This window comes from Nelumbo lutea, chromosome 7, assembly GCF_056320005.1.
Source record: "Nelumbo lutea isolate HS-2025 chromosome 7, American lotus-T2T, whole genome shotgun sequence".
Lineage (NCBI taxonomy): Eukaryota > Viridiplantae > Streptophyta > Magnoliopsida > Proteales > Nelumbonaceae > Nelumbo > Nelumbo lutea.
The window spans coordinates 23,259,505-23,273,658 of NC_142690.1; the positions used below are offsets into that span (position 1 = coordinate 23,259,505).

Here is a 14,154-nt window from a genome sequence, read left to right on the forward strand (position 1 = left end):
TTGATTAAAATAAAAAATCATGTGGCAGATTAGGCCCTGTTTGGCAACATTCCACGAGAACGTTATGTGTGTTCCTGGTGTTCTCATGGAGCAGAAACATGTTTGGTACATAAAAAAAAAAAAAACAAAAGAACAAGGTGCTCTCGTGTGAGAATAGCACCCAAAGAACGTGTTCTTTGGGAGTGAAAAATCGATGCTCCCAAAGAATGTGTTCCCAGGGAACGCAGGGTTCCCACGATGTTAACCCCTATTAACGAACATGTGTTAACGACTTCCACGTGAGAGAAGGGGTATTTTGGGTATTTTACACTAAATGATAGAAAGAATCCCTACCAACCATTTTCGTTCAATAGTGAATTCCTCCAATTTGTCGCTACAAATCTCAGAGGAAGGAGGGACTCCCTTGGCTCCAACCGGATGGAAAACGAATAGTAAAAAAGCACTGGTGACATTTTCGACTAGGAACGTGCCAACAAGTATGCTGTCTCGTCATCGTACCTAGTTTTATATCATGTGCTGTATTTTAAACTCACCTTTTCTCTAGCCAGATTTACCTAAAATCAGTTTTTCTCCCACTGCAAAGATGAGTTTTAAACAATCTCTAACCGATGCGATCTGAAATCGTTTTTCTTATATTATTTTGTTGCATTTGTTATATGTTATGCCGAATGGGTGTTGTTTCTTCTCTAATCCCATCAATGATTAGATGTTATGCCGAATGGGTGGGGTATCTTCTTTAATCCCATCGTTGTGTTTTGTTATATGTTGAATATCATGAAGCTTGTTCTTTGTTATGTTTAATGAACTTTTGCCCCTGTGTTGGATTGTTATGTCTTTTGTTATGTATTCTGTTATGAATCTGATGCAAGATGAACATTTTAAATTTGAAAAAAAGAACAAAAATAGATAAAATAGTAAAGAAAGTAGTAGATTTATATGAATGAAAACATAGGAAAACTACTGGGAAATTCTCTGTTTGGATATTGTTTTACTTTGACCTGCGAATTCATGAATTAGAAGAATTGGATAAGGAGGAGACTTTATTGGAAGCAGCAGGCTAGAATGAACTGAAAAAAAGATGGTGATCGTAACACAAAATATTTTCATGTATTAGTCTGAAATCATCAAAGGAGAAATTCCATACATTAGCTTTAAAAATCTGATGGTGATTGGACTTCCTCAACAACTGAAATCTTTGATATTTTAACATCCTATTTTCAATAGTTATTCACTTCTATCAATCCTGCCTTTCAAGATTTTCATGCATGAAATTCGTGGTTGCCTTGGAAATTATTTTCAACCTCGAGAAAGTTTCATCGAGGATATCCATGATCTCCTTACCTTTATATTTTTACATTTTGTGCATTAAAGAGAGGGGGTGCGGGTATTATGGGGGGCATTCATTTTGGAAGGACAAGGGTAAGATTAAATCATTTTAATTTTTTTGGAAGATATACTACTATTTGGTAGGTGTTGTTCTATGAAGGAAATTTATTGTCTAAAGCTAGACTGGATGGTCGGACCAGAATCATTATTTTCTCAAAAATCATTGATTTGGCCATTAAATCACTGACCCGAGTGGTCGATTCGTTCAACAGTTTGGTCGGTTTTTATTATTATTATTATTATTATTTTTTTTTTGTTAGAACAGTCTATCCGTTTGATTCGAACAGATAAACCATTCAACCCGAGAACCAGACCCCCCGATTCGGTTTTAAAAACCTTAAAAGCAACAATTAGATCTCTTCTATCAATGGTTGGGACAACTTATCAATTTTCAAAAGCCGGCAATCTATTTCAGTTGTAATACTGAGTGTTTACACATGCGAGCGCTTTTTGATATAAGCACTCCACATTTTTTTTTTCTAATGTAAACACCTTTCTTCTTCAATATTATTAGGTCAATTAACTTAATAGTGAGGTTATTGATGAATCATCCGTTACTTTTAATCAATAAAACCTCAAGCAACCCTTAACATAGCCAAACTGAACAACATCCCTCTCAACCGATTTTCTCAATTGAAGATTAAAGCTCCTCTCTCCATTTGCTTTCCACTAGCACCGCTACCACCACTGCAAATGATTCATCTTAGAATGCATGGTGGACGAATTCATGAACCATTGAATTCATTCATGGAAGCTACATTCATCTCCAGAGCTACAACCGATCTTATTGACTCCAATATGACTTTTCTAATTTCTTAATTCTTAAAGGTTTTAACAACTGATACCATTGATTTACATTTTATATCAGTTTTATGGATTTGGGTTTTATCCATTGTAGTACCTTAACCTATCTCTACTCTATACTGATTTCAAACAATTGTGGATAACCTAAAAGCATTCTCATTTTCCTTGATTGTTGCAAAATTGATAAATTACAAACTAGTTTTTATTTTTTATTTTTTTTAAACCAATTTGCAACTTGGTTTCCCACGATTCCATAACAATTGTTGGGACACTTCTTATTGTCTTACCTCTCACATTTAATCTTATGTGCATTTAATGTGCTTTACATATCCAAAATAGAATGTTTTTGGCTCTTTACTCATTTTGAAATCCCTTGTCTTGAAATTTACAAAATTACAACACAACGCTTGTTTAACAGAAAAATATTAAAATGCCAGATAATCAGAGCAGATGTTTTTTACAAATATTATCACCACAGTGGTGACTTTGTTGCTATGTAAGAATATATTACAAATACTTTACCATGGTTAACTTTAGTATTTCTATATTTTTCATTTGTTGATTTGTTCTTATAAGTGCTATTTCATTAAAAAAAGTCTTAAATTATTTGATTGAATGGCTGATTGTTTCTATCTTTTAATGAAAAGCTCATTGCTTTCTTAAGAATTTTCCTTTTTGATTGAATAGGTTTTTGGTGAAGATGGAAGATTGGTTGGTTCTGACACTTAAGTAATGTTTGGTTTGAAGGAAAAAAGTAGAAAAGGGTAGGAAACCTTTAAAACATTTTCAAGGATGGGGGTTTATTATTGGTTGCAATTACAATTTACAAGAGTGCTTAAAACATTGCCCAAATCCACTATCAGTTGGTCATTTTTTGTGTTGCTTGCGTTTGCTTCATCCTCTTTAGATAATTACTTGTTTGAAGTGGCTCAAAGCAACTGAATTAGCTTAGCTGAACAATGTTTAACTTAGCTCCCCAAATAGGGCCTAACTGCAACACATATGCCCTGTTTAGCTTGAATAAATTTTTTTTGTATCATTTGATCGTATTTAAAAAGCTTAAAAAAATTATGCTTTTGCAAGATGCCAATGGGCTGGTTGGCAAGGTCTTCTATTTGCTGTAGTAAAGACTTGGGGCCCATTTGGCATGTCTTTTTAGGAAGATCTTCTAGCAGCCCGATGCACATTTGGTAGATGTGCATTTTTTCACATCTTTTTGCACAAGAATAAAACTTGAAAGACACGAGAAACTTCATTTAGAGCTTCCCAAAATCAACCTAAAATGGGCTTTTCACGTTTTTTCGTTGTTCCTTCTTTTGGCAGCTAAATCTTCTGTGCGCCAAACAAGCCACACATGCCTTGTTCTTCACAATTCCGGCATTCCATCTTTTCGGCATTCCGCACAGAAAGGTGCACCAAACAGGCCCTTGGTATTGGTTGGTAAGGTCTTCACAATTTGATCTGTGCATTTTTATACGATAATTGAAACAACCATGCCTACTTCTTCCACTTCCTCTACTGTTTTACATGATATGCAATGGAATCATCTGGTCACAGAAGCCTTAATTTCCACAAGTTAAACTCTTTTTATGGCGTTGTGCACATAATATACTCCCAACGCCACCAGAACTGTTATGGAAAAACACAATATCCATATATATTGATACAAGATGTCCGTTCTGTAATCATACACAACATACTACCATGGCTGAAGCAATGGCTCTATATATGAATGTATCTCATTAGTTCAAGAGCTTCAGTTATCAACTGTTATTATTATATTGAAGGTGATGCTTATAGTATTTTCCAACTCATGTTGGTGGATGCTCCCCATTCACCGATGAGGTTGCTCCGTTGCTGCTCATTTGATTGCTAGACGAGATTTATCTCTATCTAGACCTTTTACTTGGGTAGACCGGCCCCTCTGAGCCAGATTCAGAAAAAAATATATATATATCGATACAGGTCGATACATATATGTATATATATTTGTATTTATACTCTTCTCAAACTGAGCTTAAAATAAAAATTGAAAATCTTGTCAGGTAAAATTTTTCTGAATTGCTGAATGAAATAGAAGATTTCTCTTAAATTCTTACATTTAAAATGAATTAAAGATTTTAACGCATTGCGGGGATAGCTCAGTTGGGAGAGCGTCAGACTGAAGATCTGAAGGTCGCGTGTTCGATCCACGCTCACCGCAGGTTAGCATTTTTTTCGTTTAATTCCTTCCTCTAATCAAAGTTCATCTAATTCATATCATTTCTCTATCATGTTTTTATTTTATTATTCAAATTTTAGATTTGAGTGATTGTTTATATTTAGATACCCATGCTTAGAACCCTTTTTTTTGGGAAAACTACTTTTATCTCATCCAAATTCTTTCTCTATCTTGTCTTTTCTCTCTTCACCGGGGGTGAGCAAAAAAAATAAAAAAAACAAACCAACCGAAATCAAATAAAAAAAATCGGTTAACTGAATCGGTTGATTCAGTTTTGATTAACCATTTAAAAAAATTGGCAATTAACTGAAACAACCAATATATACAATAATATACATTTATATAGTATTATATATATATTAATATTATATTACATTTTGTTTTGCTTTTGAAAATCTAATAAATGCGAATTGAGACTTTTCAGTTTGTCAATCTGGCAATGGTAGATTGACAGCTAGACTAGCGAAGCCGAACAACCATTTTTGGCTTTCCCTTTTTTTCCCTCTCTTTGAGCCCTCTCAACTCTCACTCTCTGTCTCTCTCAGACTCCCACTCTCTGGTCTCTCCAGCCCTAGTTCTTCCCCAACGGACCGATGGGCAACGGCCTTCAGTGCTACGCCCTTCGATCAAATCATTGATGGCCTCCGGCGATACTAGCGAATGGTGATCCTTCCTCCGGCGATCTCTTTTGGATTCTCACTCTCTCAGACTCCCACTCTCCCAATTCTCTTCGTTCTTCCCCAACGGGCCGACGGCGATGGCCTTCGATGCTCTGCCCTCCGACGTCGGAGGGGATCCCTCCTGCTTCGGCGACGTTCTCTTAGACTCCCACTCTTCGGCTCTCCCTGTCTCGCAGTTCCCTTTTTTTTTATTTTAAGGGCATAACAAAAAACAAAAAACCGAACCATGATTAACTGGTCCACCAATTGGCTGGTTAACCGATTGTATTGATTTAGTTTCGATTCAGTTAAATGTAAAAACCAAACATATCAGTTCGGTCTAAAAGGTCACCCCACGGTTTCGTTAACTGAACCGTGGGCACCCCTACTCTTCCGTGTAATGAACACTCGTTTAGCATGTTGGAAGATCCCTCTATTATCTCAAGCGAGAAGGACCGTTTTAGTCAAATCCACTCTAGAGGGCGTCCCTTTATATCAGATGCAATCTCAACTCATTCCTAAAGAAATTTGTCACCACCTTGACGCTCTATGTAGAAATTCCTGGTGGGATGATTTGGAAGAGTTGAATTGATCATTAAAACGGGAATTTCTACTTTTGAAATGATTAATTTAGAACCTTTTTTTCTGGAAAAGTACTTTTATCTCATCCATGCCATTTTCTTTTTCTATCTTGTTTCTCTCTTCCCGTGTATATGAAGGCTCATTTAGCATGTTGGAAGATCTCTCTATTATCTCAAGCGTGAAGGACCGTTTTAATCAAATCCGCTCTGGAGGCTGTCGCTTTATATCAGATGCAATCTCAACTCATTCCTAAAGAAATTTATCACCACCTTGACGTTCTATGTAGAAATTCCTGATGGGGTGATATGGAAGAGTTGACAAGGTGGTGACAAATTCCTTTAGGAATGAATTGCAGAGTTTTTTCAGGAGTAGAAATTAATCATTTCAAGAGTAGAAATTCCCGTTTTAATGATCAATTCAACTCATTCCTAAAGAAACTAATCAATCTCCCACGGAGATTGCCACTAATTAAATCAGTTCCCCTGTTTGGTTCAAAACACTACTTCATGGTAACTTCACAGTTTCATCTGCATTTTTATAAGATAATTGAAGCAACCATGCCTAGTTCCTCCACTTCTTCTACTGTTTTATATAATATGCAATGGAATCATCTTTGGTCACAGAAGTTTTTATTTCCATAAGTTGAATTCTTTTAATGGCGGTGTGCTTATGGAAAAACACAATATCCATATATATTGATACAAGATGTCCGTTCTGTCATCATACATAAGATACTATCATGGCTGAAGCAATTAATGGCTCTATATATAAAGGTATCCCATTAGTTCAAGAGCTTCAGTTATCAAATGTTATTATTATATTGAAGGTGATGCTTATAATATTTCCAACTCATGTTGGTGGATGCTCCCTATCCACCGAGGAGGCTGCTCCATATCATTACTTCCTGCCTGCAACAGTCTATTATCTCACCTTCATTCATGCCTCATGATGAATTATGTGCAATGAACGACAAATGTTGCTGCTCATTTGGTTGTCAGATGGGTTTTATCTCTGTCTAGACCTTTTGGTTAGTTATTCTGAATTTCTTGTGTAATACTAAGGTTCAAAATATTATCATGTATCGGTTCGTATTAGTCGATACATATCATATCGGAGCCTTGTCAATATATCTCTATAATAGGTGTTTTGGATCAGCGAATGGTTCAGAAGGTAGACCGACCAGATTAAAAAAAAAAACAGTATTGATATAGGCCGATACGCCATACCAACATATCGTCTTATAAAGATATTTTGAACACTGTTGCAGTGGATGTTATATATATAAAGATTTGGAACAGGCAAAAAGTAGAACTAGGACTATGACATGGATAAATAACACAACACTTAAGACCAGTATCCCGTAACTTGCCATATATATGTTGTACATTAAGACAATGAGGCCCGCAATTTGATACACTACTGAGAGTATGAATCAATGGTATAGAGACATCTGACGTTGCTAAGTGAGATGGCAAATTACCATTGATGTCTCTATATCATTGATTAGAGGTTACTATGCATTGTGGGGATAGCTCAGTTGGGAGAGCGTCAGATTGGAGATCTGAAGGTTGCGTGTTTGATCCACTCTCACCGCATATTGGACCTTTTTTCGTTTGACTCCTTCCTAATTCAATGCTTCCATGTGTTAAGCCAATCTTAAAATCAATTGGACTTTGGCATGGCCCAACTCTCAAGGACATCTTCATATTTTGCACTTCTACCTTTCAATTTAAAATCTTTATTTATGAGTAAAATTGAGGATAGTGGTGTCCATCCAAGTCTAATTCAAAGTATTATTTTTTCTATCTTTGGTTATGTTTAGTTTATCTTGAAACAATCTACGTCGTGTTTTAGTGAGAGTAGCCAATTAACTATGCTCCAGATAAATTTGTATTTATTATTTGGTATTATTTTTGTTTTATTTTTGGTAAAATTATAAAAGCATCCTCTAATAACAATTCTATAAACTATCTATGTGTGTTTGACTCTAACAAAGACCTCCTCTATAGTTTTGAAAAATGTGCAAATACCTCTTTTCCCTTGGCTTTTTCAATAATAGACATTGAAGTTGCCAAAATACCCTTATCATTGTTAAGACATTATCATACATAATTTAAAGTTTCAATTTTATCTCCACTAGTTTATTTTGCCAGACATTTTAAAGTAATTTTCCCTACTCTTTTTTGACAAAGTAAGGTAAAAGGGCTGAAGTAAAGTCAAAGGAAGCAAATCTTTTTAGTAAATTTACATGTGAATGAAGTAAAGTAAAAAGGCTGAAGTGGATGAAGTTTTTATTTTTTTAGTGGAACTTAAGGTGGTTTTTAATTAGTAAATTTTAATTATAAAATTAATAATCGTTAGATAGTTTTGTATTAATTTTAAATTGGTATTAGCTAAAATTTATCTTATTCCTTTTTATAATGTTTTATTCAATGTTCCATAGTCTATTAGTAGCCCCCCCTATAAACCGCATCCCGCCTGTGAATTTGACATGGTACGGCCGTGACACTGAAACCTAATCTTTCATTTTTCTTTTCTTTACGAATGGATGAAAAAACAATGTCTTCTTTGATGAGTTTGTTCTAGGTCTTTTTTCTGCAGAGGAACCACCGCCCAAAGTGCTTTCAAGAAAGCCGGAAACCGGTTGGCTAATGCTTTGACTTTTGAACATCATGCTCTGTATTTGTCTACACTAAAACTTTTCGGGCTTGGGCTCTCTCTCTTCTATCGATTGAATCGAACCAGTCCAGGTTTTTTCCGGTTCCAGATATGAAAGATCGATCAGATGAGGACTCATCCCACCTGTATGATGGGACTAAGAATTCTGAAATGGGCTGAACAGTCATTCTCCTTAATTTTTATGATGCCCTTTGAAGTTTATACCATGTTGCTGTAAAAGGAGCCACATGAAACTGGGTTGGAGATGGGGTGATTTTGTAGAGAGAAATGAGTGAGGAAATGACTTATTCAGCCCTAGAAATAATAGAAGATGGCTGAACCTGAAAAAGCGCATTTTCAAACAGTGAATCATTTCGGACTTTGCCATATTTGCCTAAGACACACGCATCTTTTGAATAGGGCCCCACCCTCATCTACATCTTTGGCTCTATCAAAGTCCGACCAGAATTGTTGCAGGTCTAAGAAACCCTGCAAATGAGGTCCAGTGGGTCAAAAGTTTAGTTGGGATCCAAACCAGACGGTGTCTTGGAGGATATAAGAGCTTTCGGTTTCAAAGATGTAAAGATGTAGTCAACTAACCATCCATCATTGATAATCCATTGAGCACCATAAGATAAAACATCTCGACTCTTCAGCTTATCAGTACAAATTAACGACTGAGAATGCTTAATTTTCGTGACCCAGAAATGCCATCATCATTTAAATATTTTTACAGAGTTTTTTTGTTTTTTCACCCGGATATGTAGCATCTTTACATGTAAGGGATCAGGGTTGGGGGTATAGGGAATATGATTCACGCCCCGTTCCATTCATAGAATTGAGATAAGACATCTCTAAGGCCCCGTTTGGTTGATGGGAAGGTATAGAATTGGAATCGGAATAGCCTATTCCGATTTCAACTGTTTGGTTGCATAGAATCGGAGTTCCTTTTCCATTCTTGTTGGAATAGCATTCCCCATTTGAGGGAATGGCCATTCCCCACCCCTCCCTAGGGAATGAAATCTCATTCCTGCTGACTTCAATTCCCATTCGCATTCCTGTCTGAACCAAACAGATTATGGGAATGGGCCATTCTGATTCCGATTCCAACTGTAAACCAAACAGACGCTAAGTGCCTGTTCGTTTTTTGTATAATTTATTTTCCTTAGGTATCACTTACCCATTGCCTACACTTGCATGGGACAAAAATGTCCCTTCTACTAATATTTTTTCATGACTAAAATAATAATTATCTTATTTACTTGAGAAGAAAAGGAACATGAATAAATACTTCCCTTAATAAGTATATTCACCTGGATAAGTAACTTCCCAAAAAGCGAACATGGCCTAAAAAGGATATTAACCTTGGAAAGTGGCCAATGCCCTAACTTGTAGTATATAGCATATAGTGGTTCAAAAGCCAAATATGTATGGTATGATGCACACCAATTGATAATCTCAACCTTGATGCCAATCATGATGGCATGCTCAAGCATAGAGAGTGCAATGTGTACTTTATTAATTATCAGATCCATCCATGATTTTTGAACCGTCGTAGACCTAGACATGACCATTTGGCTTAGGAATCGTCTAGGTAACCAGTTTTGTTTTACTCCAAAATGATCCCTGACCAAATACCGTTGAATCGGTCAACGATCCATTGACCCATGTGGTTGAATCGTCGACCAGTTTGATCTGTTCAATAATTTTGACCATTTTTTATTTTAATTTTTGTCAACACGGGCCATCTGTTCAAACTGGATGGTTGAAATGTCAACCCAAAAACAGTGGCCAAAACAATTCCGATTCTAGGTCATTTTTTAAAACATTAATCACATCTGAGCTCATTGCGTTTTTTCTACACAACTAAATCAATAGTGGTTTCTACCAAGAAAAAGAAAAGACAGTAGTGATTAACTAGCAATTAGAATGGTTTAATCAATACAAACAAGGTTCAAAATATCAGTTTTGCGTGCTGTATTTGATAAGCTTGGAAATGGAAATGTATTGCAGTGTGCTTTATACATTTGAATGCATCTGGGAAATTTCCACAAACCCAACAAGTACATTAATAATCTTAAACAAGGTTAAAATAATTATGAATAAGGAATAAATAAATAAGAAATGTTAATTTTATGAGTTTATTGGATGAAATAAGTCACAATCTATATATCTAGACATTTAGATATTATACAACTTTACTAACAATGCATCAATCAAGAGTCTAAGACATCGATATGTTATTGTTTATTTAAATTACATTATGAACTATAATTATGAAAAATATATTAGACTCATGGAAGATAGATCCAAGACACAAATAATATAAAACTATTATATTTTAATTACAAAATCATTTTTTCTATTTTATTATTTTTATTATTGTATTTGGACAAGAAAATAAGTTCACTTAATCCTGAAACATTGTTATTTACTATAAATTAAAATATTAATTAATAATTTATAAAAAAATTAATTTTAAAAATATATTGAATCCATTTGAATTTCTAAGTATGCAAATTCATAAATTTTAATTACTAAATAATATTCTATTTCTTTTTTTATAAGTAATAAATAATTATTCTATTTCTAGTGCTTTATTTTCATAAACCAACAAAAATTAAAAACATTTTTTGATATAAATATAGATTAATGGATTTGACAAATCATTCATTATCTTAATATTTATAAAATACTGATTTTACTGATTTTTTTTTTTTTGGATGGCCATTCATATATAACATTACTTATAGTTAAATAAACCTATATAATTTCGATTACTTGCATAACAATGGAATTTGGAAGACATGGGTTCAAGCCTTACAAAGAGCTTAGTGAGTAGATATTTCTCAAATTTGTATTTAATAGACGAGAGTATAAATGACAAGATTTGTATTTAATAAATGAGAATATAAATGACAATAAAGGTGATAATTAATAAACTTGATGTAAAATTTGAAATCTAAAATTAAAAGGAATTAATCTATATCTACACTATATATAGAAATGTGAATGCAATGTGAAACTTTTTTGAATTAAAATTGCCCTCTATTTCTTTGTTTGAAAAATGGTATAAAAGTCATTTTATTATAATTTTAATTCTAGCTTTAATGGCTATTAAAATGCCTATATTTGTGTATTTAATCCATCTTTAATTGTAAGGGTTGAAAATATCACTTCAATTATTACTTTCCACCTCATTTAATCCCCTCTCATTAAGTCTTATATTTAAGATATTAAATCCCATTCTTTTATTAAATCCTATATTTTAAGTTATTTTTCATTAATAAATGCTACTAATTAGATCTATGTCAATATTTTTAACACTATAAACCTACATATTTTAAAACTAATTCGATTGTCCATTTTGAGTCAGTCAAACCGGTAAGATGTAAAATATAATGTAACCTTGTATTTTGATTATTAGATTAGAATTAGGTTAAAGTCTACCATATATATACACTATGAAAGGGGAGTGTGAAACTTTGAGAAGGAGGCAGATGGTTAAAACTGAGAAGTGAGGAAGAAGAAGAAGAAGAAGAAACCACTACTGGTGGTTATCTCCATGTTCATCATCACCATCGCTAAAACACCATTTTCCCTCCTTTTAGATCTCAGATCCCAGATCATTTGCTTCATTTTTCTATAAGATCGGTGTTTAATCTCTTATCTCTTACATCAATTTTTCTATTTCTTTATTGGAGTTGCATTTGTTTTGCTATTACAACTTAAAAGAAATCATAGAAAAAGAGAAAACTCAAAATCAAAATGGAAAAACTAAGAACCCTTACTAATTTTAACCATTAGAAATAACTAAGCAAGATTATGAGATACGAAAGTTTCCTTTTCCAAATGTTTTATTTTTTTATTTTTTATTTTAAAATAAATAAAAAATTTGGAATTAGTTTTAAAGCAACCCGATATCTATTAATCGAGTGAAACATTTTAATAGTTAAAACATCCGGGTTAGTAGTTCTCTGACCACTTCAATGATTTTTTTTTTTGTAAAATAATGGTTCATGGCCAAAGTGGAATCTATGACCTAACCGGTTCCTAGGCCAAACGATTTGATCATCTGGTCTGGTCTAATTTTTAAAACAGTGATTAAAATACTCATTTTTTAATTTAGTACATATTTAATTGTAAGGTTTAAATTGTAAATCGAACAACTATTTTTCACCTTTTCAATTCTCTTTATTTAAATCTTACATTTTTTTTTGATAAATGAACAAAAGAAAAAAAAATGAGACACCAAAAAGATACAACAATAAAAAAAGAAGAGTCTAGCCAATATGAGATACGAAAGTTTCTTTTTCCAAATGTTTTATTTTTTTAATTTAATTTTAAAATAAATAAAAAAATTGGAATTAGTTTTAAAGCAACCCAATATCTATTAATCGAGTGAAAAATTTTAATAGTTAAAACATCCTGTTATCAGTTCTCTGACCATTTCAATGATTTTTTTTTGTGAATTAATGGTTCATGGCCAAAGTGGAATCTATGACCTAACTGGTTCCTAGGCCAAACGGTTTGATCATCTGGTCTGGTCTAATTTTTAAAACAGTGATTAAAATACTCATTTTTTAATTTAATACCTATTTAATTGTAAGGTTTAAATTGTAAATTGAACTACTATTTTTCACCTTTTCAATTCTCTTTATTTAAATCTTACATTTTTTTTTGATAAATGAACAAAAAGAGAAAAAAAAATGAGACACCAAAAAGATACAACAATAAAAAAAGAAGAGTCTAGCCAAGCAGGTAAGACTGTCAATGATACTTGAAACTTCATAATTTGATCTAATTATCACATATTTGAATGAGATGCTTATATAATCGGATTTGGATTTTGCAATGTGCAATTGATTAATAATAAAAAAACAAACAAATATAAAAACAAAAAAAGATGAAATATATAAAATTTATAGAAAATTCTGAATACATTATTTCGATAATTATCATTGTCTAGAATTGCCACGTGTGAATGCAATGTGAAACTTTTTTTGGACTAACATTACCCTCTACTTCTTTGTTTGAGAAAAATATAAAAGTCATTTTATAACAACTTTAATGACTACTAAAATGCTCATAATTGTGTATTTAATCCACTAATGGTAAAATTGAAAATATAACTTCAATTATTAGTTCCCATCTCATTTAATACATCTCATTAAGTCTTATACTTAAATTATTAACTCCCATTTTCTCTTATTAAATTAGACTTGTCATTATTTTTAATAATATAAACCCATATATTTTAAAATTGACTAAAAAACAAAACCATTTTTAATCAAATGGTGGCTAAACAATTCAACTATCTAAATCAAAATTGATCAACCTACAAAGTCATAGTTATGTAATAAATTTTTTAAAATAGAAATAAATATAAAAATTTACAAAAAATGTAATAAAAAAAATAGATACATTTATGATATTTTTATTAATAAATTTAAAAAATAAGTATAATAAACAAGAATTATTTTTATTGGTAATGAAAATGGCATACATAATTTAGAACTGACGAAAAATGAAATTAATTTTCAGTTTACCAAAAATCAATAGTTCAAATTTTGGGCCAAACATGTTAACCTTTCACAGATAAATAATAAAAGTTAATAAAATATAAAAATACATAAATTTTGTGAAAAAAAACACTTAGGCACATATATAATATCATATATTTATCATATTATACAAAATGTAAGTGTGACATATTAGAATTATTTTTACACACAAAAATACAAAAGAGTTACAAAAAAAAATTAAACACATCTATAATTCTATATTTACACCATTATTAAAAATATGAATTTGTGAAACTTTTTTTTGACTAAATACTCATTT

At 32.5% G+C, this 14,154-nt stretch overlaps 1 long non-coding RNA gene and 1 other non-coding gene across 2 annotated transcripts; both read left to right on the forward strand.

Annotated features, from left to right (window-relative positions):
* The first annotated feature begins 393 nt into the window (after nt 1-393).
* On the forward strand, nt 394-4,512 carry LOC148845664 (uncharacterized). Its single transcript, XR_016102407.1, has 3 exons — nt 394-476; nt 3,514-3,630; nt 4,236-4,512. It is a non-coding gene; the product is annotated as an uncharacterized LOC148845664 (long non-coding RNA).
* Nucleotides 4,321-4,393, forward strand: TRNAF-GAA (transfer RNA phenylalanine (anticodon GAA)). Its single transcript has one exon. It is a non-coding gene; the product is annotated as a tRNA-Phe (tRNA).
* Nucleotides 4,513-14,154: the final 9,642 nt, after the last annotated feature.